The sequence below is a fragment of the Meleagris gallopavo genome, chromosome 5 (genome assembly GCF_905368555.1).
Source record: "Meleagris gallopavo chromosome 5, MGAL_WU_HG_1.1, whole genome shotgun sequence".
NCBI classification, from domain to species: Eukaryota; Metazoa; Chordata; class Aves; order Galliformes; family Phasianidae; genus Meleagris; species Meleagris gallopavo.
In genome coordinates, this window is record NC_139408.1 from 40908870 (window position 1) to 40934146 (window position 25277).

Sequence of the window (25277 nt, forward strand, 5' to 3'; positions counted from 1 at the left end):
AACCACATTCTTAAGTGCCACATCCACAAGTTTCTTGAACAGGAACAGTTACTCAATCACCTCCCTGGGCAGCCCATTCCAGCGCCTAATCACTCTTTTGAAGAAGAAATTTTTCCTAATATCTAACCAGAACCTCCCCTGTTATAACTTAAGGCCATTATCTCACATCTTAATGCTGTTACCTGGGAGAAAAGGCCAATCCCCACATTGCCGCAATCTCTTTTCAGGTAGTTGTATAGAGCAATAAGGTCTCCTCTGAGCCTCCTCTTCTTCAGACTAAAGAATCCCTGTTCCCTCAGCTGCTCCTCATAAGGCTTCTGCTCCAGGCTCTTTACAGCTTCATTGCCCTTCTCTGGACACTCTCCAGGTTTTCGATGTCTTTCTTGTAGCAAGGGGTTGAAAACTGAATATAGTACTCAAGGTACAACCTCACCAGTGGGACAGTCCCCTCCCAAGTCCTGCGAACGGTACTATTTCTGATACAAGCGAGGATGACATAAAAAAAAATATGGAACGCTTCATGAATTTGAATGTCATCATTGTGCAGGGGCCATGCTAATCTTCCCTGTTTTGTTCAAATTTTAGCACATGTGCTGCTGAAACATGATTATTCCTTACTTGAGTATTGTTAGAGAGCTCTATAGAGATCAGCAACTGAGGTGTTACTTGAACAACAGCTAGAAGGCACAATCTGATGAGGCTGCGTGTCAATTTCTTCTCTCCTGCATCAAAGCCATAGATTGAGTTCTTCAGTTATTTGATGAAGTTATTTAATCGTGGATAACAGTGCTGTCTATTGATATAATATTTTCATTTTGGTATTTCTACAACTGCTTCAAAGAGACAGAATGTGTTATCTACTACTTTTTTGTATGTCTCCGTATTAGCCATCATTGGTGCATAATTTCTCGTTCATTGACTTAGGTCTGGAAGACTGCATGTAATATAACAAAAAAGACTGTAATGAGCCAGGTGGAAAGACTGTGTGTGGAAAGAAAAAAAAAAAAAGAAATAGAATCCTTAAAGATTCAGTGTAATCCTGTGTTTTTAGTAAATTGCTGACAATAGAAAAAGAAGCTGTTTTACAAGCAGATCAATATCTATGTCTACTGTAAGGAAACATTTGAGCCTGTGATGGATGTCTGTCCTTTAAATTGCTACATATTTCTCCTTCAGGCTTAAGATTTTGGACTGTTTTTTAATCTCTACCTGATGATTTTTTAATTTTGATTTATGTATTTGCATTACTTTATATGTAGACCCAGATTTATGACTGGGATTCCGTGTTTCACAAACATGGTTAGAATCTTCTCCTGTAATCTTGGTTTTCCTAAGATATGGAGAGAAAGCTTAGAATAGAGCAGTGAAGCAAGAGGCTAAAATATACTCAACAGTGAGTAACAGAGGAAACATGACATACTGAGGTACTTGCAGCATGATAGTTTAATAAGAATGGATTCCATCATTTTAGCAGTCTTTTAATAAGATAATTCTTCATAGAATGTGTTCTGGTCATGTACCACTGGCTTCTCCAGCATTTCCCCAGACTCTGTTGGCCTTGCATATTATGTTGTTCTACTTCATACAAGATTCCAGAGTATGGAAAAGAGACACACAAAAATGAGTACATAGAGAATTATAAACAGTCCAGCTATAGAAAAGAATAGTCTGGATACACAAGAATCTCTGATTTTCTCATTTATATTTATCTAAAAAAAAGCAGTAATTACCTTAGGTTTATGCCAACAGAAAGTTGATATAACATTAGGGTTGTGTCTTCTGCAACATGAAATTGCCAAGTATTTTCCTTTTGGTCATCCAGCTATTGTCCATACAGCCAAAATTGGACCATTTACTAAAGCTTGGCCTATCAGCATATATAGCTTGAGTGAATTTTACACAGACTTCCAGGTCTTCTTAGCAATCATTCCAAACTAGAAACAGGTGTTCTTGACTATAATAATGTCTTTGGGTATGAGACAGTGGGTGTACAACTTTTGCTTTTCTAACCATTACCTATTGTCCGTATCTTACAGTGGGCCATCTGAACCGAAACAGATGCTGGATCATTTCTGGTGTTTTTCTTCCAGCATTGCTGGAAGAGGTGCCAAGTGCATGGCTGTTATTCAATTTACATAAAATATGAGGCAAGCTATACATTGATTTCTAAAGACTAATGGAAAACTATCTCAAAAGTAAAAACAGTACCCTTAAAAACCACAAAAACCAGTCAGAATCATAAAATTATAGAATCATAGAATGGCTTAGGTTGGAGTATTGAGACCTTAAAGATCATCTAGTTTCAACCATCCTGCCATGGTTGCCAATCACTAGATCAGGGTACCCAGGGTCTCATCCAAGCTGGCCTTGAGGCCTCCGGGAATGGGGCATCCACAACCTCTCTGGCAACCTGTTCCAGTCGTCACCATCTCCTGAGTAAAAAATTTCTTCCTAATGTCTAACTTGAATCTTCCCTATTTTAGTTTAAAGCCATTCCCCCTTCTCTATCAGGAGGGCTATTGGCTCAATATAAGCAATTACTTGCTCAGTAATATTTATTTTTCCTTGTGCTTTTAAAAAAGCCTATAATGAAAATAACCTTGGCACAGAAAACAGACTTAATGATGGCTCAGCTTTCTCTGAGCCATCATCTTTTCAGTTGGTCATTAATCCTCTACTGGTGCCAAAGGCTTTTGACTGTGGTGTGTTTAATTCATGTAGGTTACACAGGCTGCTTCCCATCAAGACTGCAAATACAAATTCAGGACCAATTTAACTTCTTTGCATTTTTGGTCAGAAATCTCTGGGCTTCTTCATATAGATATCCATGCAGAAAAACAACTCAAACTATAATCATTTTTACCTATAGGGTTTTTGTGGTTCACAGTACTACCTATGGCAGGTGGTTGGAACTAGATGATCTTTCAGGTTCCCTCCAACCTGTGCCATTCTGTGATTCTATAGAGACTTTGATGGGCGTGTCTAATGGCAGAAGAAGAGAAAGGGAAGGCAAGGGAAGGGAGGAAGGAAGATGACCCTTATTTCTTTTTGGCAATCTCATCCATTTTTATTTATTTATATTTTTGTCTGCACTGAGGCTGGAAAGCTGGTGGTTTTGTACTCCTGCCAGAGCTTTATGTTCTCTGTTCCTATGTCTCTACATCTCTTAGTGTGTCCAGTTTCATAGATATTTTGATTGTCTGTTATTTTGTTTTTGACTCTCCTTCTCTGTCCTCTGCACCTCTCCAGTGATGTGACAGATCTGTACAGAAGGAGATGGTGCAGGTGCCAATGCAGGCCTCATTCTGGCTTCTGGCAGCTCTATCAGGTATAAATTCAGTATTGGATGAATCTTTGACTCCTCAGTATAAAGTAACAAAGAGAGGGAGCTGACTTTTGGTCAGAAGGTTGCTTTATAAAGAGTAACATAATTCTCAAGTAGCAAGGTCAAGAGCTAATCTTTACCACAGCAGTAACAAGACAGCATGAGCATGTTCCCTTGCTATTTAGCAGTGCAAGGCAATGTCAGAAAAAAAAAAAGTATAAAAAAGAATATTTCAGAATTTCTTAGCACCTCTGTGTTTTTTCTTGAGAAAGCACAATCAGATTTTTTGCTAAACTCTCCACTCATTTTGGTACTACTTGCTCATCTTTTTAAGGTTACAACAGGTACTTAGTATGTGTGGTTAATAAAAAATTTAGTCCTATTTATGTTTAAAACGTTGTAATGTAAGTAAAAAAAGAGGAAGTGTGTGACTTTCTGTTGTTTCAGAACTGATAGTCTGGCATCTAAATCTTCCTTTATCGCTTTCTGTATATGTTACCGCATCTATCTGAGAAAAAACGAAAATTAAAAATCCTGCATTCATCTCCTCCTTCCTCTTCCTGATCTGATTCTTACACAAGAATATCAAGCCTAAGTCAATAAAAAATGTCTCATATGTTCAAGTGACTTTGTGACAGTGCCAGTCTGGGCTCTTCAGAGGAATTGGGATAACTTTGCATTTTCTTTCATGTTTTATTCTACAGCTGAATGTGTTTTCACCTGAAGCATTTGAATACTTTGTTAATGACAAAGTATAAATAGAGAGATAGAGATTCTGTATACCTGGGATATAATTCCACAGCCACATTTGTAGCTGTAGAATTGCAGATGGTGTGAAAATGGTGCTGATTAAAATAATCACTCTAGCACTTAATAGCACTTTACATTTTCAAATACATCACATTAATGGATTGATCTTTGCCACACCCCACGGCGGTGTTTTCCTTTGCATTTCTTACATATGTGAACTGAGAAAGAGCACACAGAGGAGACAGACTCTATTTCAGTTTGTTGTTATGACAGCCCTTGATCTCACTGAGTACTGTTCTATGAAAGATATAAAAGACTTTCTGGTGTGTTTAATTTCTCATTGAGATCAACCAGTTCTGGAAGCTCTCAATTATTTCGTAGGCAGGTTGGGTAATGTAAGAAAGGTAATGACTAAGTTGGTATTGTCATGAAATAAATCTCTTCCTAGTTTCTTAGCACTCTATTTTTAATATTGTTTTCCAATCAACATAGCATCAGAATATGTACAACATGAGGTAGTTAAATAAGGGCTAAGGAGTTTTAGATGCTGTAGCTTCAGCTAGTGCATTGGACATAACTTTACAGCTTATCCTCCTCTTCTCTACATGGAATTTTGTTGGGAATTTTGGACTCAGTAGAACTCATGCCTTCATGGCTGAGGCAGCTAGGTCATTTACAAGGAGCTAATAGGTTGTTGTGTACCAGAATATATATATATATATATGTGTGTGTGTGTGTGTGTGTATACATATATATACATATATATACATACATACATACATATATATTACTTTGGCTAGTGTCTTAGGGGGAAAAAATGAAAGAAAAAAATGGCATTATACAATAGATGGAGGTGGTTTTTGAATTGTAAAGTGTGTTTTTATTTCATCATTTATCTCAAATAAGTAATCGAGGTTCAGCATCTCCTGACAGGAAATGACATGCAGACCAGCCTGGTTTTAGGCTCAAGTAGAAGCATCTATCATGTAAATTAACTCTGAACCGTGCCAGCAGGCTACATACACTGAAGGGATAATGGGTGGATGATGTATTTTGTTATCCTAGGCCTTATTTATCTACTTCACTTCCCCTTTTTTTTTTTTTTTTTTTTCTTTAACAAGCAGCTACCGTGATAATTGCCAAACATGTATACAGTGGTTATCTAAAGGGCATGGGGATATCTGAAACCATAATCGGGTATTGAAAGATTAGCTGGAGGACAGATTCAGACCTGCTTGTACACCTATTGTTGCCTGTATCCACTCAGCTTTGTTCTCTGTTTCCCTGTCTCTGAAAGAAGACAGCAGATTTTTCATTTCCTATTTAAGTAATCAGGACCGTATGACCTAGAGAACATATCTGTATGGTACAGTTCAGTGTTGTAGAGTCATAGAATGTCTTGAGTTGGAAGGGGCCCACAAGAATCAACCCACAAATCCACAAAGGCTCCACAAAGGACCAAGCAAAAGTGAAAGTCTGTGTCTGAGACTACTGTCCAAACCCCTTGGGGCAATGACCACTGGGGAGCCTGTTCCATTCCAACCACCTTCTGGTGAAGAACCTTTTCCTAACATCCATCCTGACCCTCCCTTGATGCAGCTCCATGCTGTTCCCTTGGGTCCTGTTGCTGTCACCAGCGAGCAGAGCTCAGTGCTGCCCTTACCATTCCCCTAGTGAGGAGCTATAGGCTGCCATGAGAACTCCTCTCACTCTCCTCTAGGCTGAACAAAGTTATTTCAGCTGCTACTCATATTTCTTGCCTGCTAGACTCTTCGCTACCTTTGTTGCCCTCCTCTGGACACTAATAGTTTAATGTATTTCTTTTATTGTGACATCCAAAACTGAGCACAGCACTAGCTCAAAGGAGAGTATCATGTCATAACATACCTGAAAAACCATGTAGCAGGTAGTAGAAGCAGTGTACTTGACCTTGAAGGAAAGTAATGTAACAAAACTCAGTGCAAGACTTTCTGGAAGAGTAAGTTAATATTTATTTTCAGAAACTCTAAATAAATTGATTTTACCCAATGGCACTGTCATATCTACATTCTCAGAAACTCTAGGATGAATGTGCCCAAGTGTTTTGCTAGGATAACTTTTACCACATGGGGATATGAAATGTCCCAGGTATTGAGTACTAATCACATTTCAGTGTTCTTGTTTGATGATACTGAGGTAATGTGGGAGCTGATATTTTATACACATTAGGAGTGAACAGTTATTATGGGATCGTCCTTTGATTCAGAATTTTGCATTAATATCCTTAAATCTTAAGCAAGGTTACTGCTCATTTTCTTTATCTTTCTTGTCTGTAATATATATTTGGAATGCCTATGTATATCTGTGTTGCTATATCTCGTTTTCTTTATGGGCTAACAAGAAAAGGAATGGCATTTGTGATGGAATATGACCTTGATGCCATTCTCTTGCTGTCAGTGTAGGATCTCCCCTGATGAATCATTTGTGCTATGGTCTTACCAGAGTACAGACTTTGTGGTCTTGACATGAACAACATATTTTATCATTTATATCGCTGGGAACAGTGTCCTTTGTTGTTAATGCAGACTATTCTTTTAACACTTGTTTTACTGTTTCTGCTTTGCTAGCAGCAATGAATTTACATTCATTTCTAGTTTGTACGAATATTTCAGTTAAAAGTGTATATATTTCAATTATACTCTCTATACAAACATCAGAGCAGCTTAGAGTAAATGAGCTTGGACAGAATACTAGGTAAAACAGCCATGAGCCTCCATGCCTGTTCATTATCTAAGTGAGAATGAAAGGTTTTAGACCTAAATCAGCTTGAAACACTTCTATTTTCCAACTCTGAACCATGAAGCTGGTTTCAAAACTATTGTTCCTACAAGGCCAACCGAGTATCAGCAAGATACTTGTCTTAGGTTAGGAAGTCAGTTACTGTGAACTAGTTTGGACGAGTACCTTTGTTCTCAGGTTGTTAAAGTTCTTCTGCTATTTTCCTGCTGTGATTATATTCTCCAAACAATGAACAGATTGCATCATCATAGGTGCTCATCACTTTCACAAATTCTTAAATGGTGAACCAAGCAATAAGGGCATGTTTCCTTGATTGCTTAGCTAACCTCACAGTTCACTATCACAGAAATGATGTGCAGCATTACTGACTGCACAGTCAGTGCTGAGCTGAGCTGATACAGCAGTTAATCAGAGATCAACTATCACAAACTCTGGTTTCTTCATAGCAATATGTATTTTGTTGATTAGCAAACATAATATTGTATACGTCTATAACCTAAAAAGTTAGCTGAAACTACAGAAGCAGCATTTGATACATAGTCATAGTAGCAGTTATATAAACACTGCATTTGCAGAGAGTTAAAACTCTTCTAAAACTCACAGCTAATTCAGGCATATGCAGGGGTACAGGATTGAATCTTGGTGAATTATGCTTCATTAAGTGTATCATCTACTTCTATTCTCTTAAATAGCATGTTGTAGGATGTTTTAGAAAAATCTGTTTCAAATCCATATTTTATCTGTGCAGTAATTCAGAAACAATAGCAGTTGCTCATCCTAAGCCAAGCAAGAAATGTTGCTATCATAAGAAGGGAGTAAAACTTACTGCTTTGAAACATGACTGGAGTGAGAGAAGACAGCTGGTATTATTAACAGTTTTATTGACCCATTCATAAATTACTTGAAGGAATGTCCAAAGAGACCTTAATTTTAAGAGGTGACCAAAATGACCACAGGGAGCTATTACAAATTCTTGAAAGTGAGTAAATCTCTATTAAGTGAGTTAATAGCATCATGAGCTTGAGATCACAAGGCTGCTATTATATCCAACAGAACTAAAGCAAATCAAAGTTACATCTGGCATTAAATTTAGGGGGAGTGTCTTGCCATGCTGTATCAATCTATTCTGTGTCATGAATATCTATATTCAGTTTAGATATAGTGCCTATGAGTGATATCATTTATGTGGTGACTATTATCGATTTCAATAAGATTGAATAGATATGAATGTAATTATGTGTAGTAAATCAGACGGAATGATTCAGGCTAACTGTTACAACTTTATTCATCAAGGAAAGTTCTATACTTCTCATAACAGTCTTTTGTTTACTGATAGCATGTAGAGCATATAATAGTGAATGTGAGGCATCCTGTATGATGAGTAGGGTGTTAAGAATTGGACTCTAGCAACAAATTCGTTTCTACGTCCAGATATTTTACAGTGTCTTTGATTAGTTTGCTTTACGTTGACTTTAAGATTAGGAAACATGCATTTTTCCAGAGAAAAGGATTTTGTAATTGTGCTATATAACTGAAAGAAATTTGATATTTAAAACTACTATTTTTTAATTAACACTGAAGCATTAATTTTATGTAAATTTGTATGTGCTGCTTTATTACTATTATTGCCTGTTTCTACTTCATAGAATGGCTAGCAATTTCAGAGGAAGAATTTCAAATTATGTTGCGATCTGTAGCTTAGCATCTCAGAAGTGAAAGAGGGTCTGACTGATATATGGAAGTACATGCATGGAGATTAATTTATTATTGAAAAGAAGCTTCTTGATAAGAAAGTATATACTCAGGAACTACCCATCTTATTATTTACTGATACTGAAAATGCAAGAGAAAATTATTATCCAATTGTAAGGCAGATTCTGAGATACAGATGCAATTATCTAGCTTAAGATGGTAATAGAATATCACATCTCCTAGTCTTAATTCTCTTTACATAAAAAGGCACAGCAAATCAATTTTAGGGTTAGCCTTGACTGTGCAGGACTATTTGAACATAGCAGCTCTGCTAGCCTTAAGATCCTTAATGCTGCTCCAAGTCTGCATTTGTACTGTGAGGAGCACACTGAATCATCACAACTACCTTCTGGTGTTCAAAATGATTGTCAAGCTTCCCTCAGCATTTAGACTCATCAGTAAAAAAAATGCAGCTGCTCTGCTGCCTATTTAAATTCTGTCTGTTACAGTTCCTCATTGCTCATTGATTGCCTGGATGCAACATTTTATTTCAAAGCACAGTCTTGTGCAGTAACTTTTGCACATCTCACTTTACGGAGAACAGATCTATTGGAGCAAACAGAACTTGTTTTTTTACAAGGCTGGATAATAAAAGGAGCTGTGCTGACATCTACCTGCACTTAGACTTACATTTGACTTAGTACCACATGACATTCCAATTAAAAAATTAGAACTATGCAAAATTAATGTAGCACATAATAAATAGATTAAAACTGGCTGATGGATTTCAAAAAAGGAGTTGTAAATGAGGTATTATCATCCAGACAGTATTTCCAGCAGGGTTCCACAGAGATCTTTTCTAGCCTAATACAATTCAGTGGTTTTATTAATGGCTCAGAAGTGAGAAAATCAGTACCTGTAAAATTTGCAGAGGATACAATATTAGTAAGAGTAAATAGTGATAAAGTTGGATCAATTTGACAGAGCAATCTAGTTCATTTGGGAAGTGGGGCTTGTTTAACCAGCACAAATGTTAATGTAGCCAAATGCAAGGTCATCCGTAGGGGAGCAAAGATGATTGCATACACACACAAAGCAGGGTGCTTGCTTCCAGGGAAACAGTGACCTTGAAAAGAACTCAAAGTCAGGGTGGCTAATTGGCTGAACGAGAGCTCTCAGTGTGATGCAGTGACTGAAAACTAATGTGATTCTCGGATGAATAAGCAAGAAATTATTGAATAGGAGCAGGAATGCAGAGACTATGACTCTTACAGAGTCTTGACCAAGACCACTCTGCATCCCTGAATTGGGAGTTGAGCCTGTATTATGAGAGGTGAGCATTGCACAACCCCCTGAAGTTAAGACACCAGAGGAAGTTCTCTGTTCTCACCCGGAGATCTGTTTGAGTTGGAGCCTTTCTTACTGTGATTCAATCTACTTACGTGGTAGTATCCAAGTTGCTTCATATTTTTGCTCTTAAATAGCAGTCCCATCTAGAGAAGAATGAACAGAACTGTCCAGTACTGAATAAAATGTTGCTAAACAATGAAAGCAGCCCATGGTCTATTTCAAGGAGTGGGGAAAAACATCAAAAAAGGGGTGGAGGAAAATAAAACTGTGTGTCAGCTAAACAATTCATTGTATTACATTGCTAATCAGTTGCCTGAGTGGTAACAAATATATTGAGAACCATGATCTGCTCAGTACCAACTTCACTGGTCACACTTTCAATCTGTTTAATGCACTTTTATTGAACTAACAAATAAGATGCTGAAAAAACACTACAGTTAGTGACAAAACTTAAATGTGTTTCTGTACCTCCTGAAATGTGTGCCCTGTTCAGTATATTTGCAAAACTGATAAAAGAACACTTTCTAAAGATAGGAGAGGTATACCTTTCCTTCCTTCTTCCGTACCTCCTTTTCTTCCTTCTTTCCTTCCTTCTTCCCTTCCTTCTTCCCTTCCTCCCTTCCTTTCTCTGTTTTCTTCTCATACTAACTTCATCTTCTTAATTAAAGAGGTGTCACTTTAAATTCTTTTAAAACATTTAAGTGCCCTTTATTTGATGTTGTATGTTCAGATTTAGGGTGATACTGCTGAAGCCTAACCCATGTGGAGAGCTTGGCGCTAAGATGGCTATGTTGCTATGTATTGCAGAGACCTGGAGAATTTTTTCCTCTCCTACTGAACAGAAGATTTTGAATAACCATAGCAACAGTAAAACCTGCTGTGAAACTTACAGCATGAAGTGTTGCAGATACTACCTCTGGGGATCAAGGAGTTAGTGAAAAGTATCTCTTCTGTGTAGTTTTTCCCTCTGCCCCATCACTCCCAGGTTAGTACTAGACAGTTCAACGTAAAAACAAGTGAAAAGTTTCTGACCAATAGCTTATACTGCAATTTTCTTCTGTTTTCTTTTTCTCCAATTGCTCTGCATTGGTTGTCATTTTTTTTTTTTATTATTTTTTCTTTTTTTCTTATTCCTATGACTTATTTAAAAGAAATCAGCATGAAATGTTTAATATTTAATATTGAGTATTCAGACAAACTACAAAAATGCTTGAAGAAGTGTGTGTGTTTTGTGTGAAGCAAAATGAAACATACAGTTCATATGGAATGACTTGTCTGGCTTAATTAGATCGCCTTTAGGGGATTCAGTAGGTAGGAGATTGACCTGCTGAGAGAAAAAAATCACGTATGTGCTAAGGTTACCAAAGGTCAGCTGGGCTAGATATTCTTTTAGCCTACAGCAAGCACAAAATGTTTCAGAGTAGCTGAAATCTTCTTGTCTGTGAGGTAAGCTGAGATCTGAAGCATTTGCCTTGAGATGAGAGACTGAATCTAAACAGCCACCAGCACTCAATTGCTGTATGGCATCTTAAGTCTGAACGGACTCTGTTCCTAAGTCTTTAGATTTTAATCTCAAGGTTTTTAAAATAGGAATTGGACTAGATACTAGAGGGAGAGGAGATAGGAGAGAAAAGAGAGAGGAGAGAAAAGAGAAAGCACTTACGGCTTTTTTATTATTGTTGTTTTCTCTCCTCAGCAAGCTTGTTTCAGTCTCACTTTCACAGGTGAAGGTAGAGAACAAGTTTGGGATTGTTACATGTTTGTGAATCCAGATTATGCCTATTGCTAACCTTACAGTTAAACAGAGTTCATCTGGTATGAAATTTACATAACTGAATTCAGAAGTTGATTAGTTGGTTGTGTCCTAATAGAAATTTCTTCATTTTAAAATGTGTGATTCTGTACTCTGTACATGCTGAAAGCCTTGTGGCAGGTATTACCAGTCTAACCTCCAAACTGGAAAAACCACCTACAGATGCATTCCTTAGGCAAGATGCTCCTTGCTGAAGTTTGTTGTTCTTCTGAGCATGTATTTGCATACTCTGCTTGTGGCCTCATGTGCCTGCTTGATTCAGTGCATCATCAGTGTAACCTCAGGTCTGCTAGCAAAGTGCAGGTGGAGGTGCTGGAGTGGACACTGTGAAATGGAATATTTACTCATGATTACTAATATATTAGAAATGTTCCCTTTGTGTAGCAAAGACAGTTTGCATTCAGTTGTTGAAAAGTCTTTTTTGCCTGTATTGCATAAAAGAAAGCAAAGTACGTTGCATCCTTGATCATAGAATGACAGATAGGTACTCGCACTCATGGGCTGCTGGTCAAGTGGTTCTGTAACCAGCAGTAGAAAGTTCTATAAAGCATCCCAATAACCAGTGCAGATGTGGGAAAGGCTTGAGTGCTATGAAATATGAAATATTGCTTTGTATTTGCAAGGTGGAAGGACATGATTGACAGGTCAAGAAGTAATGGGCACAAGCTGAAAAACAAGATGTTCTGTCTGAACACCAGGAAGCACTTCTTCATTCTGAAGGTGACTAAGCACTGGGAAAGAGTGCCTATAGAGCTTGTGGAGTCTCTGTCCTTGACAATCTAAAGAAAACATTTTGACACGATCCCGGGCAACCTGCCCTGGGTGGGCCTGCTTGAGCAGAAGGATTGGACTGGATATCTGCAGAGGTCCCTGCTGAATTCAGCTCTTCTATATTTTCTTCTGATAAACCGCTCACGTCTTCTAGCTGTTGACTTGATTAGAAGAAGATCTAAGAGTCTGGCATTTTGTTTCTTATAAGCATAAGTCTGGCATCACTGATAGAAGGCAGGAGCCAAAACCCAATGTTTGCAGCTATTTCAATTTGCAAGTTTCTGCCTCTTTATAACTGCACCCCAGGAATAGGAATCTTTCCTTAATTATGATGCTCTAAACTTTATCAGAGATCTTTTGTGAAGTGATGGTCACTATAGGAGTGATTGGTCTGCATTACATTGTGCCACAAGTTTTTCATACTGGCATAACTGGTGTGTGGGCATTCACTTAGAGACAGCAAAGTATTTATTTTTTGCTTGTGGCAACCATTTCCATATTAAAATTGCACCCATGTGACAGAGCAGAAAAGCCTTTGCTTTTCATGAAGCTATCAAAAATAAATATGGTTACTGTGCTGAGAATTTTAGTTGGAGTTGGATATGCACAGTTCTTCCACAGATTTTAAAATGCCTGTCTGTGCTCTTCTGGGTGCTTATGCTCCTGGACTTCATCATCTAGTACTGGTACTCATGTGGCTCCAGGAAAATAGGCTCAAAGCTCAGCACATCCCTTTCCTTTCGGGATTATCACAGCTGGGAAGGTCGGTGAGGATTTCATCAGCCACGAGAGAGCACTGTAACTATGCGCTCCAGCCAGCCACGCTGATTACCAGGGCAGGTGCTACCTGATGCTGCCTGTTTTTTTCATCAGCTTTCTCTTAGAACTGGCAGCAGCAAAAAGGTTAAAGGAAAGTGCAGAACAGCCCTGTGCCTTTTCATGCTGCTTTACTTCCACCCTCTTTTTTTTTCTCTGAATCCACATGGACAAAGTTGAGTCAGCACGTGCCCAGGTGTTATGTGAGAAGGAACTCCACCTTGTCAGGTTCAAAGGGCAACTGAACACTTGCACAGCCCCTTGTGTTAAGCTTAGAACCAGAGTGTACATCCTGAGTGCATCTGGCTGAAGGCTGAGAATGATACTGCTGTTTTCTGTCATCTGCTATCCCTTGCTATTCCTTGCTGTTGCTCAGATACAAGAAGAAAGGACATTGTAGCAGCTGCCCCAAATTGGGGAGTTTTGTCATCTTTTTCACTCTCTTCTACAACAGTCTATTTGCTACTCAAAACTTGTTTAAACTTGAAGCAGATGTTCTATATTTGTTATTTACTTGAAATCTTATTACTTCTGTTTCAGAACTGAAGGACTTGAGTGTTTTTTCTGCTTTTATTCACACACAAACATAGTCTCGCTTATGTCCTTGAAGCAGCATGATTGCAGCAAAGCTGCCTGTGCTTTGAGTCCTGTTATATCCTAGGAGCACAGCACTTCTGGCCTTCTATAGTCATTCATTTGCATACATCTTGTCTGACTGAAGCTGCTGCACCATACAGGCCTACTAATTACCTTGAAAGTGGGTATCTCCATTTTTAGGGATAGCAAAGAATTTTGTATATGTTATACTACCTAGCCCTGGAATAAACTCCTTTACAGATGTGGAGGCAACATGTAGATATTTCCTTCTGTAAAGCCTGCCAGAGAAAAAGATATTCATCCTTGGTTTTGTGTGTAATTGCTATGGGATATTCACTACTAGATGAAAGTAGTAGGAGGTCCCAGGAACACTGCACCAAAATATTGTTCTTCATGTGATTTTCTGGCTGAGTTTTTGTCATAGTCACAAGCAATGTCATCTCCTCAGTAACTAGGGACTAGATTATATATTCCTCAGTTCACATCTTTGGATTTAAAATGTACATGTGAAAGCAGAGGCATGAGCTGGCTCACTATATCCTTCTTCTTTCTCTAGTAGTTCAAGTGCTGTGTCTAAGCAGTGCTGGCGCATCTTTTCAAAGGAGTGATCTTTTGCACTGTGGAGTTGAGCTGTTCAAGCTATTATTTCAGTCGATACACACTTAGGCAGCATCTCTTATAGCTTGGGTGCAGTAGCACCACAGTAAGATCCAGCACCTATGGATGAAAACAACCATTATATAGTCTTCTGGTTGTAGAAGTGGTCATTAAGGTGGCATCTTGTCACTCCAGTGTCTGAGAAAATGCTGCTTATTCAGGAAAACATAAGTTAAAATAGATTGTGCTGGGATAATGTTCACATCCTGTATCAGGTGGGAGAGAATTTTCCCTTAAATGTAAGTCCTGAGAGTTGAAGTAGCAATTCCATTTAGCACAGCTCTCCTTTTCATGTAACTCCAGGCCCAAATCTTGCTTAATTTATAGGCTCTGACAAGATCCTAGAGCAAGAATAACAGCATGGCTGCAGAGCACAGGCTATCATTTAGTATCTAAAATGCCAATTTTCTATCAAAGTATGTAATCTAATACAGTGTTGTGTAGTATCTGTGTTTGACAGGGAACCTCTACGTCACCTCAGATTAGGAAGGGGAGAATTTAAGGTGTTGTATAGATAATGACAAGGAGAAAAACAAACAATTCAGGCACAAATCTCTCTTCTCTCCTTCAACAGAGATTAAACAAGATAGGAAAATGCAATCTGCCTGAAATCTGACCATTATTTTTTAATCTATCTTATATCGGTGTGTATTTCCAGTTTGACTTCCCCTCTGCTCCCCAGGACAGAGAAATCTTCTCAAACAGGCATTTGGACATGTAGCCCCAGGAAGTTTTTTGTCTTTAAAACTTCTGCAGGGTCCTTTGCTGGCAGAATTGAAAATTGCTTCATCCAAATCTTCAGCTTCATAAAGTGTCATAGTATTATACCATGAGGATACTATGAAGGAGATTTCTTCTACTGGCTCCTCAAGATGTGCTGGGCTGCAATGACAAAAAAGCGTGTTGCAAAAAGACATGAAAAGCACTTTGTGATTCACTGCAGACTGAGTCCCAAACCCGATAGCTAAAAATTTCACTGCAGGATTTGAAAACAATCAGAGAAGTTCAGCTGGATGATGAGGAAGAGGGAAACAGGCAGATATATACTTCAGTTAGTTTATTTATGTGTATAATTTGCAAGATTAAATTAGGAGCCTTGGATTTAAAGTCAAAGGACTGCACAGAGCACTTGCTGATGAGGCAGAAGGCCTGGGTTTGGATTAGGTGGAACTGACATGGATTAGAAACAGAAACATGCACCAACTCCAACACTGTAAACTAAGCATGATGGTTAGGTAAATAGGCACCTTCCTCTGTAGATTTTGCCTGTAATGTCATAGCAGTCAGCCTGGAAGATAGGGAGAAATCCTATTGTCTTCCAAAGCTATTTGCAGTCTTTTTAAGACCACTGGATGAAAGCAGCTTTCAAAATGACTTTGAGGACAAGGGAAACCTTGGGAGAGGTGATCACCATGCTCTCACCTGTTCGAGATTTACAAGGATGGATGACAGTTTCTCGTTTTAAGTACCAAGTGGTAACTTTAATATCCTCTAATATATATATGACTTTGTTATACAATACCTTAGGACATGGTTTATGGGCACAGTGGGGATAGGCTAATGGTTGGACTAGATGATTTTAGAGGTCTTTCCTAACCTTAATGATTCTGTGATGGCAGGGAGTCTTCATGAGAAAATAGCTTCAACGTAATAAGATAAACATGAAAACCCATGCTTATTTTCCTAGCTTTTTTCTTTTGGCTCGATTAGACTGTGAAATCAAAACACATTTAGGACACTATCACTATAGATTGAAATAAAATCCTTCTTCAGCCTTGCCTCCATTCCACACTCAAAGGGACAGATGGACACTATCTTGAAACTATCCCACTTACAGCCTAGGTCTGTATTTAGATGTTCTCTGGCAAAGCTGTGTGACGACTAGTACCACTTGCGTTTTTTGCAATCTTCCAACAGTAAATACTAAATCCTTAATGATTTCAAATTTAAAGATAACACAAATATTGACTAATGCAAATACCAATGAGAAGAGGGCAGTAAGAAGAAGTAGTCTAAATTCCCTGCTCAATACCATTCCCAAGAGAGAAAAGTGTTCAAATATGCTAATACAGTAATGTGTCTGTAGGAAACTGAATGCATACAAAAGTTACAGAAATGGTGTCTGTTCCCGGGAAAATAGTGACACAGGAAAAGACATAGGGCTTAAGAGCTGAAAGGCATTGTGACATGAGAAACCCAGAACACTTCTGTGGGAAAAAAAATAAAATTAAATTAAATCTCTGGAAATGTAAGAAGGGGTACCAACTATCGTGAGAGCCAATACCAGAAAACAGTCTAGCCAGACTACATTTTGAAGAGAATGCTGAACAATGATTGAAGTGCTAAAGAAAAATCTTATACTGAGAGACTTAAAAGCTCAATCTCATTAGTTTTTCCTAAAAGAGTGGCTTGATTGTGGCATTCAAGTACATCCCTAAGAAGAAAATGCATGGTGGTAAAGAGTTTTTTAATCTAGTGGAGGAACAAGCGCAATGAGAGTCAGAAAATATGAACTGAAGAAAAAAAAAAAAAATTAAAAATAACTTCCTTGAAAATTAACCAAGGACAGTGATGAATTTTTTGTCATTGATGTCTCAAAAGCAAGACTTTATTCCTTTCTGGAATTAGTCTTTAACAATAATATACTTTAGTTAAGAGAAGCTGTTAGGATTCATTTCAGTCCAGACCAAAATAAAAACATAAGTAATAAAGAATATTTGCTTTATCAGAAACTAAACACTCTTAGAGAATGACCAGTTCCATGTTCTAATGGGAGCTGTTTCAGTAAAAACACGAAACAGTTGTCACGTACTGTTTTAGCTCAAAGTCTACTTTTTTTCTCTTAACTATTAACTATGAAGAGCAAAACCACAGAGGTTTAAATAATTGAAAGACGTTTCCAAATCCCATATTTAAAGTGTTCTAGTTGTATCAAACGAGATACAATATGACTGTTTTGATTATTTCTAATGCTGCCAAACTGCATCCTCTTATACCTATGCAAACTCATTTTACTAACTGACTAGGCCAGCATTTTCCAGATTTTTGGTTGGGTTGTATCACCAGTATCCAGTGACTGATAGTTCTAAACAACATGCTCTCTTTCAGTAATGACCATAAATCTGATTGCTCCAAAAACTTTCATTGCCATTCCCTTTTTTCCTCTATTCTGACTTCGGGTGTTTGTATTGTAGGGGATCCTAGAAAACACTTATTTGCAAGGTCTGTAAGACTTTACTGTTCTTAGTGGTTTATCTCTACCATTAGTATCAGTGAGAGTCACTTCCTTCTAGATTCAAAAGAAACTAAATAAGAAAGTTACTGAACAAAAGTTCTCATTAGTCACATTTTAAACAAAAATTGTTTCTCTTCAGGGAAATTTGTATTTTTGTTGAAAGACAGTCAGCTATTCTTATTGTAATTTCTGTGTTCCTTGTTCTTATCACTGAGATAAAAAAGATGAAAGTGGTGCATTTATCATTAAAAAAGAATACTGCTGTACTTTCTAAAGATAACAGTGGATTTGTTATGTAACTAGATTTTAACACGATGTATTGTAGAGTAGTCTCTTTCCATAGTAGACTGTTTTCTCTGATCTAAGATAGAGCTGGAAATCAAATTCAACTACCTACCTACCTTGAAGTCATACCTGTACTGCTTTACTGCTACTGCTAACAAACTAGGCCAGCTGGCTAATTAATTAAGGATGAGCTAGTTGGTGATGTGCACCTGGAAGTCGTTAGTTGCCTGGAGGTTACCTGTTCATGCATTTTCCCTTGGAACTTTGAGGTTGTTTGTTGCTTTGTGTTTGATTCTCTGCATCCCTGCTGGTAAAGTTCAAGGAAAGTGACCTCTAAGAATCTCAAACATAATTTTCTTCTGCTGCAATTAGTTGTATTTCCTACTAATTGAAGTGCAGATTAGACACTGACAGAGAGTAAGAAAGTGGAGAAAAAGTCTGGGTAGCTGTGTGATTAAATGAATCTGCAAAATAGTTTATTTTGTGGAAATCAAAGCAATAATAATAAAATTGAGTTATGCGTAGGGGTTATGTTCTTTTAGGTCACTCCAAAGATAGAAAGAAAAATTCTACGTTTCATACACCTTGTGGTCACATAACAGACAGAATGACAGCTATTTCCAGGTTGCTAGTTTTGAGGCTTTCTTTTTTAGTGCAACTGTTAGGTTCAGCAGCCTTAAATTTTTCCACAGTGTAAGATCTTGTGTGTTACCTGTCCTGGTTTTGGCTGGGATAGAGTAACTTTTTTTCTTCATAGAAGCTCACATGTTGCTGTGCTTTAGATTTTTGATGAAAATAATGGGGAAAACACACTGATGTTTGAGTTACTGCAAAGCACTGTGTGTACAGAGTCAGTAACATTTCAGTTTCTAGTGTTGCCCTTCCAGCAATCAGGCTGGAGATGTTGTCATAGTTTTGTGATATTTGATTATTGGTATTCCGCATTGTAACATCATGTAGTGCACTGGGAGTTAAAGTGTTAATGCTCCAATTCCGGGCACCTGTCCTGTAAGTCACAGAAGTCATGGGATCTGGCCCTTCCTGGTTGGGTGGTCTCCTACTGCCTTGCAGTGGGTGTTGAGGTTGCTTTCCTAGCCATACCAAGCTTTTCAGGTTTGACTCGGTCTTAGGAACTCTCTCTCTCTCCTATTTTATTTGATTTATTAGTCTCAATTTCAATTAGATTGTATTATATTGTGTTATCTTGCATTCCAATATCATAGTTAGTAAAATAAGTTTTCCTCCATAGATCGTTGCCGCTTTTTTTTTTTTTCTCCATTCCTTAAGCCCAGCTCCCATCTCCCTACCCCTTTTCCCTTTTCCTTCTCATTTTCTGCGGCCAGGAGGGGCCCAGGGGCCTACTGCCCCCTTGTCACAGGCATAGATTGATCTAGTTAACTCCGTGACAGGTGTATACAGAGCTGGGAGGGGACGGAATCAGTATATCTGGCCCAAACTTGTCAAAGGGCTCTTCCATACCATGAGGCATCATGTGGAACAGTGAAGGCTGGTGTAATAAAGGAGGAGGGAGGGGAAGGCTGAGAGTGATAGTGTTTATCTTCCCAAGAAAACATTACAAGGATAAACCCTGCTTTAATGAGAGTGACTACAGAAAAGTAGCAGTTTAATTCCTTGTTCTGCATTGCCTGTGTGCACAGCTTTCACTTCACCAAGTAAACTCTGTTTATCTCATTCCATGAGTCCTTGCACCTTTACAATTCTGTTTGCCATCCCACCTGGTGAGAGTGAGTGAGCAGTTGTGTGCTGCTAAGCCCTCTGTTGTGTTAAACCACATCGTCTCAATGCAGTCTAGGGTTGAGAAGTTATGACAGTGATACACAGTTGATCCAGTACAACTCTTCTGTTGATCAGAAAATGCTTATTCTTTCAGATAAAAATTATCATCCAAAGTTATCTGATTCAATTAAATTTCTAATGTATGGATCTGAAATGATATTTTTAACTAGAAATAAGGATGAGGGGAAGTCACTTCAGAATAACATGGTGGAGATGAGCCTGAGTATACAGGACGAAAGACCAGAGTATATATAGTGCAAATGTAAAAACTTCTTTTGTTAGATAATAGGGTGTTTTTTTTCCCTAGTGATGATGTTTTCTTGCAAGACTAAGATAATAGATATCTCTCTTGGAATCAAGGATTTCTGAGCTACGTTGTGCAGTATAAGTTCAGCAGATAATTTTAAAGATACTTGTGAATGATTGATTGTAGAAGTCCACTGTGTTCTGTTCTAGTCCAGCACAACTTGGTACATTAAAATGTTGCATTGTGTTCACTAGTCTGTGTTGGAGCTTAAAATTATGATATTTTGCAGCTGAAAAAGCTCCTGCAGTTCAACTGAGCTATAGTAGTAATTCTTGCTTTTAACCGGTGTCAAATCAGAGATGACTTTGCTTTACCCACCATGAAACTACTCATAAAACAATTCAAACATGCTCCAACAATGAACAGCTTATTTTAGAGTCAGATTATAGGATTTTTTTCTTTCTTTTTTCTTTTTTTAAATACTGGTGTTTTAAACAGCATTTTTTGCTCTTTTTTTCTTTTTTCTTTTTTTTTTTTTTTTTGTCAGAACTGACTGCAGAGGACTAAAAGATGGAGAATCTTTTAAGTTTGTTGGCAAAGTTTAAATGAAAGTTCAGATATGCCTTTCTGAGTAGGTGGCAGTGTCGTTCCAGTCCTACCTATAGCTGATTTTTGGGGCTTCACTTGACTGAAGTAAGAAAGCACATTCCTTGGGTGCAAAGAGACAAGGCACAGTAAGATGAAGAGTAATTGCACACAGATAAGTCTAGATACTTTTGAGTGACACTAGTTCAGTATTTCTTATGAGCTGCACACTACCTTTTATATTCTTAATAATGTAAAAGGAAGAGAGGTACAGATCACGAAATGCAAAGACTCTAGTGACAGAAACATCTGAAATGTTTGGTTTTGACATTGCTCATGGCTTTTGCCCTCCTGTATGAAACAAAAAATGAGATGGACATGACATCCATGACAAATATTTGTTACAGACATAAGAAGTGACTGCATTCATTTGTCCTTATTGTCAGTTCATTAATGTTGTTGTTATTAATTGTCTAGTAAGCAAAAACTGTGTTCCCCTGCAAGGAGTAAATAATGAGAGACTGCACAGAGGAATTTAAAATTGGTACATACAAACAGGAAAACTGTATGGGGAGGTCCCAGGGAAGTGTTAACTTGGGATGCTATCTATCTGTCTCTGTGTCACGTCGAATTATGTACATGCTATACACTCATGAAGATAAAGGTTTGTAGTCTTACACAGAAATGAGTCTTTAAAAAGAATTTGAATGCCATCTCATGAAGGCCCAGAGCTTTGGGAATGACAAATTATTTGGATATTAAAGTAAGCTTTGTAGGTAATAGTGGATTAAAGAAATAAACAGGTGCTGGCAAATGGCATCACTTAAAAAATGAGGATAAAAAGTCCAGTAGCTTTGCTGAACTTCCAAAGCAGAGATGCTGGAATGGAGGTGATCAAATAAACACAATTCTTCCCATTTCTGTGAGACTAGAGATTCAAACAAACAAACAAAAACCAAAAAGAAAAAAAAGAAAAAAAAAATTAAGAACCCCAAGACATTCTCATAGGGATTTTACAAACTTTACTTCTTGTTTTGACAGTTATTTGCAGAAGAAAAAAAAAGAAAAACAGTGAATTAATTTGTTTTTAGGTATGAAGATGAAGGTCTGCGAAAATTCAGTATGAGGGTATATGAGAACTGTTGAGTCCCAGCCTGGACCACTGATCGAGCACCTGGAGAAAGGACTGGGCCAGCCCTGGGAGCACAGGTGAAGGCAATCTTAGACCTCATTTTAGGGCTGACCCTCATGGGGATAGGATCTTTCTCTGAAAATCTCTCTCTGGTAGAGCTTTCCTCCGTGAATCTGGAATCTTTTGATATGGGTAAGCAATTTTTTTCCTTCCTTTATAGCACCTTTCAATTATGCTGATCCTCACATCATCTTGATCTTCGTAATTGCTATAGATGGTCAGGAAGTATTCTCAGTGGTAAGATGTTTTGGGTCTGTGAAGTCATTTCCCCACAGGTTGCTACAGCATCAGCCATATTGCTGCCCCATTTAAAATTGGGCTTCCAGGCACGTTAGGAGACTTGTGTAAGGAACAGTCTTCCTGGAGCACAGAAGTTGGTGCATAGGCAGCCCTAATTCACCTTCCATGTGGCTAATGTCTGCCAACTTGCTAGAACCCTTTGTGTAGCCTAGCTGGCTTGGAAGTAATGTATGTGCAATTTCTTCTGCCCTAAGTAGTCTGGCCATTTTTAGTGATCTGCCACTTCATTCCCTAAAAAGAGTTTCATTTTGACAGTTGTAATCCATAGGTTTCTTTAGTGTCCTCTTACTCTGTGGCTAATGCATCAGGAGAATATATAGGCTTCTGACACAGCTGGAATAGTCCATTATAGTTTCTGTCTTTGTTAATGCTCCTTTGACATTGTGAGAAATTATTTAAAGAGCTCTGAGGTTCTTATTTCTATTGCCAGCAGTCTACAAGACAGCTTAGACAGGGAGTGGGAAAGTTATGATTTGTGGTGCTATGCTATGTCAAAAGAGATAGGAAATAACATTCACTTGCACTTATACTTGGTCTAAAAGTTCAAAAGGGAGAGGCTAAGTCATTACTTGTAAACCTTTTTTGTTACTGTTCTCAAGTAGAGTTTTGTGCTTCAGGTTAGGTTTGGAAGAAATAAATGAATTCCTAGAGAGAGAACCTTGTAAGAGGAGTGTTGGGTTTCCTCTCTTGTTACGTCCTGACTTGGATCTGATTAACAATCTTTGTGCTTATTCTACTCAGTGCAAAAACATAAATGTCAGTAAGGCATACATAACAAGGAATGTGTCTGCTACACAGCAATGTAGCATGCCAAGAATGGGTTGCATGTCACAGAAGTGAGCATATTAGAAAACATTGGGGTGGAAAGGCTGTTAGATGCAGTGCCTGTCAAGGCATCTGAGAAACAAGTGTTAAAAATCAGGCTGGTGGGTGAGCTTACATCACTTCTTTCTGCTCATGAATACTCAGGCAACTGGATGTATGAAGAAAAGCTGCTCTTACAGTCATTAACGGTAGTATCATTGCTGGGGTTGTGAGCAAGAGCATGGATGTGCATAGACAAATTTCTGTACTCCTTTGTCATGTATTTAAATACTCAGGGATCAGAAGCGCCATGAGATTCAAGTAAATCGCTGTATCCTGTAAATGACAAGCATCAAGGGGAACATGTACAAATAATAGACACAAATGTATTTGTGGAAATTGAGATTAGTTTAAAAAAAGTTCCTGCCTCGATCAGTTAATGTATTTCAGTGATTAGTTGGGTTAGATGGGTGAAAAGCTGATGAACTTTTAGCTCTCATGTTTCTTTTAAAAAACATTCTGGAAATTGAAAGTGAAACAGAAAGAAAAAGATAATTATGATCTGTACAGACAATGGGATCTTTAATTACGAAGTACTTGGAGGCTTTACAAAAAATACGTGCTGTATTACTGTTAATGGGGAAAAATGAAAAAATTCTGGTGAGGAAGCTTGTGCTTCAATCTCTCTCTTTCTCAATATTCTTCCTTCTATAAAGGTATAGAGCACCAATGAGAAGCCTTGATTCTGCATTGCTTCAGACTGAACAAGCCAGAAGATATCCAGATGCTTCACATAAGATAAATCCAATCTGTAAAAAAGACTGCAGAATTCAAGATGACTGTCATGATGTTTGACACTTTTTAATTGAACTCCGTAACATAAATACAGGAGGATGACTATTAAACGGTCACTAACTGAAGCACACGGAGTCTGTCAAGGAGGTTCTCGTATTCTTTAAATGTACTGAGTGTCTAGTGTGCATTAGTATGGCATTGAGTCTTGACCCTCTTGGCTGAAAAAGGGTCAGGTAGCCAGAAGCTGTAGAAGTCAATTTTGACTCTGCTGATTTAGCTCTGGGACTCTACTATTCCAGACACACATTTGTCGCAGATTGACTAGGGGGTTGTGAAGCAATTACAAAGCTCTTGAGTGCTTGGCCAAAGCTGCCAAATTCTCATTACTTTCCTTCAGACAGAAACCCCAGGTGGGATGCCTTAGGCTTGCTGGCTTATGCCTTGTCTCACATGCACCTCTATGTTTAGTATCTGCATTCCTAGACTTTTGTACAAGTTGAAAGCTCATTAAATACCATGTTGATTTTATTTCTTTCTTTGCTGGAATTGGAACAGTATTTACTGATAGCAAAAACATTTTCAAGGCTATAGAGGTTAACATTGGGTGTTTGTATGTTTTCTCTCTTGCATATACATAGTGATTATCTAGGGACATCCTGAAGAACTGTTCTTGGAGGGTAACATGAAAGCAATCTGGCAGGTACCATTATGTATTGGCAAGTGTTATATGCCTGCCATACATGACATTTGCCCTCTGTGGCTGATTATTGAAATTCTGCATGTATGCACAGAGATTATTTGAAGGCTGTTACTACAAAAGATTTCCAGTGGACATAACGAACAAGTGGGGTAAAGGAGAAGCTTTGAGTAAGCATGAACTTCCCAGGGAGCACAATGTTTTTTGTCTTATAAGAACATGTAGGTATTTGGAAAATCAATTATGAACTGCAAGACACTTCTAGCAATGTGTACTACATGTATTAGCTGTATATTCAGCAGTGTGTGGACACAGGACAAGGGAAAATGGCCAGAAACTGTAGCATAGGAAGTTTTGCACAAATGTGCGCAAGAACTTCTTTACGGTGAGGGTGACGGAGCACTGGAACAGGCTGCCCAGGGAGTCTCCTTCTCTGGAGATATTCAAGACCCGCCTGGACACCTACTTGTGCAACCTGGTATAGGGAACCTGCTTTGGCAGGGGGGTTGGACTCGATGATCTCTAGAGGTCCCTTCCAACCCCTACGATTCTGTGATTGTGTGATTCTGTGATATGACTAAGTAATTTCTCTGCTGACATATGAAGCAGTGCCTGCTGTTCTCTACCACCATGTCCCACATACATCTGTCTGCCACAGACAGACACTTCACTATGAGTTTTGTTAGAGCTCTTCTCATGGCATTTCCGTGAACTGAGGGATAATGAGAATGGACTAAGGCGCTAATGCATCTGAGGTAGATTATCATCTCCTGCTGCTACGTAACAGCCAA

General features: G+C 38.2%; 1 non-coding gene across 1 annotated transcript; it reads right to left on the reverse strand.

Moving 5' to 3' along the window:
- Positions 1-502: 502 nt before the first annotated feature.
- Positions 503-605, reverse strand: LOC116216729 (U6 spliceosomal RNA). Its single transcript, XR_004160044.1, has one exon. It is a non-coding gene; the product is annotated as a U6 spliceosomal RNA (small nuclear RNA).
- Between the last annotated feature and the right edge of the window lie 24672 nt (positions 606-25277).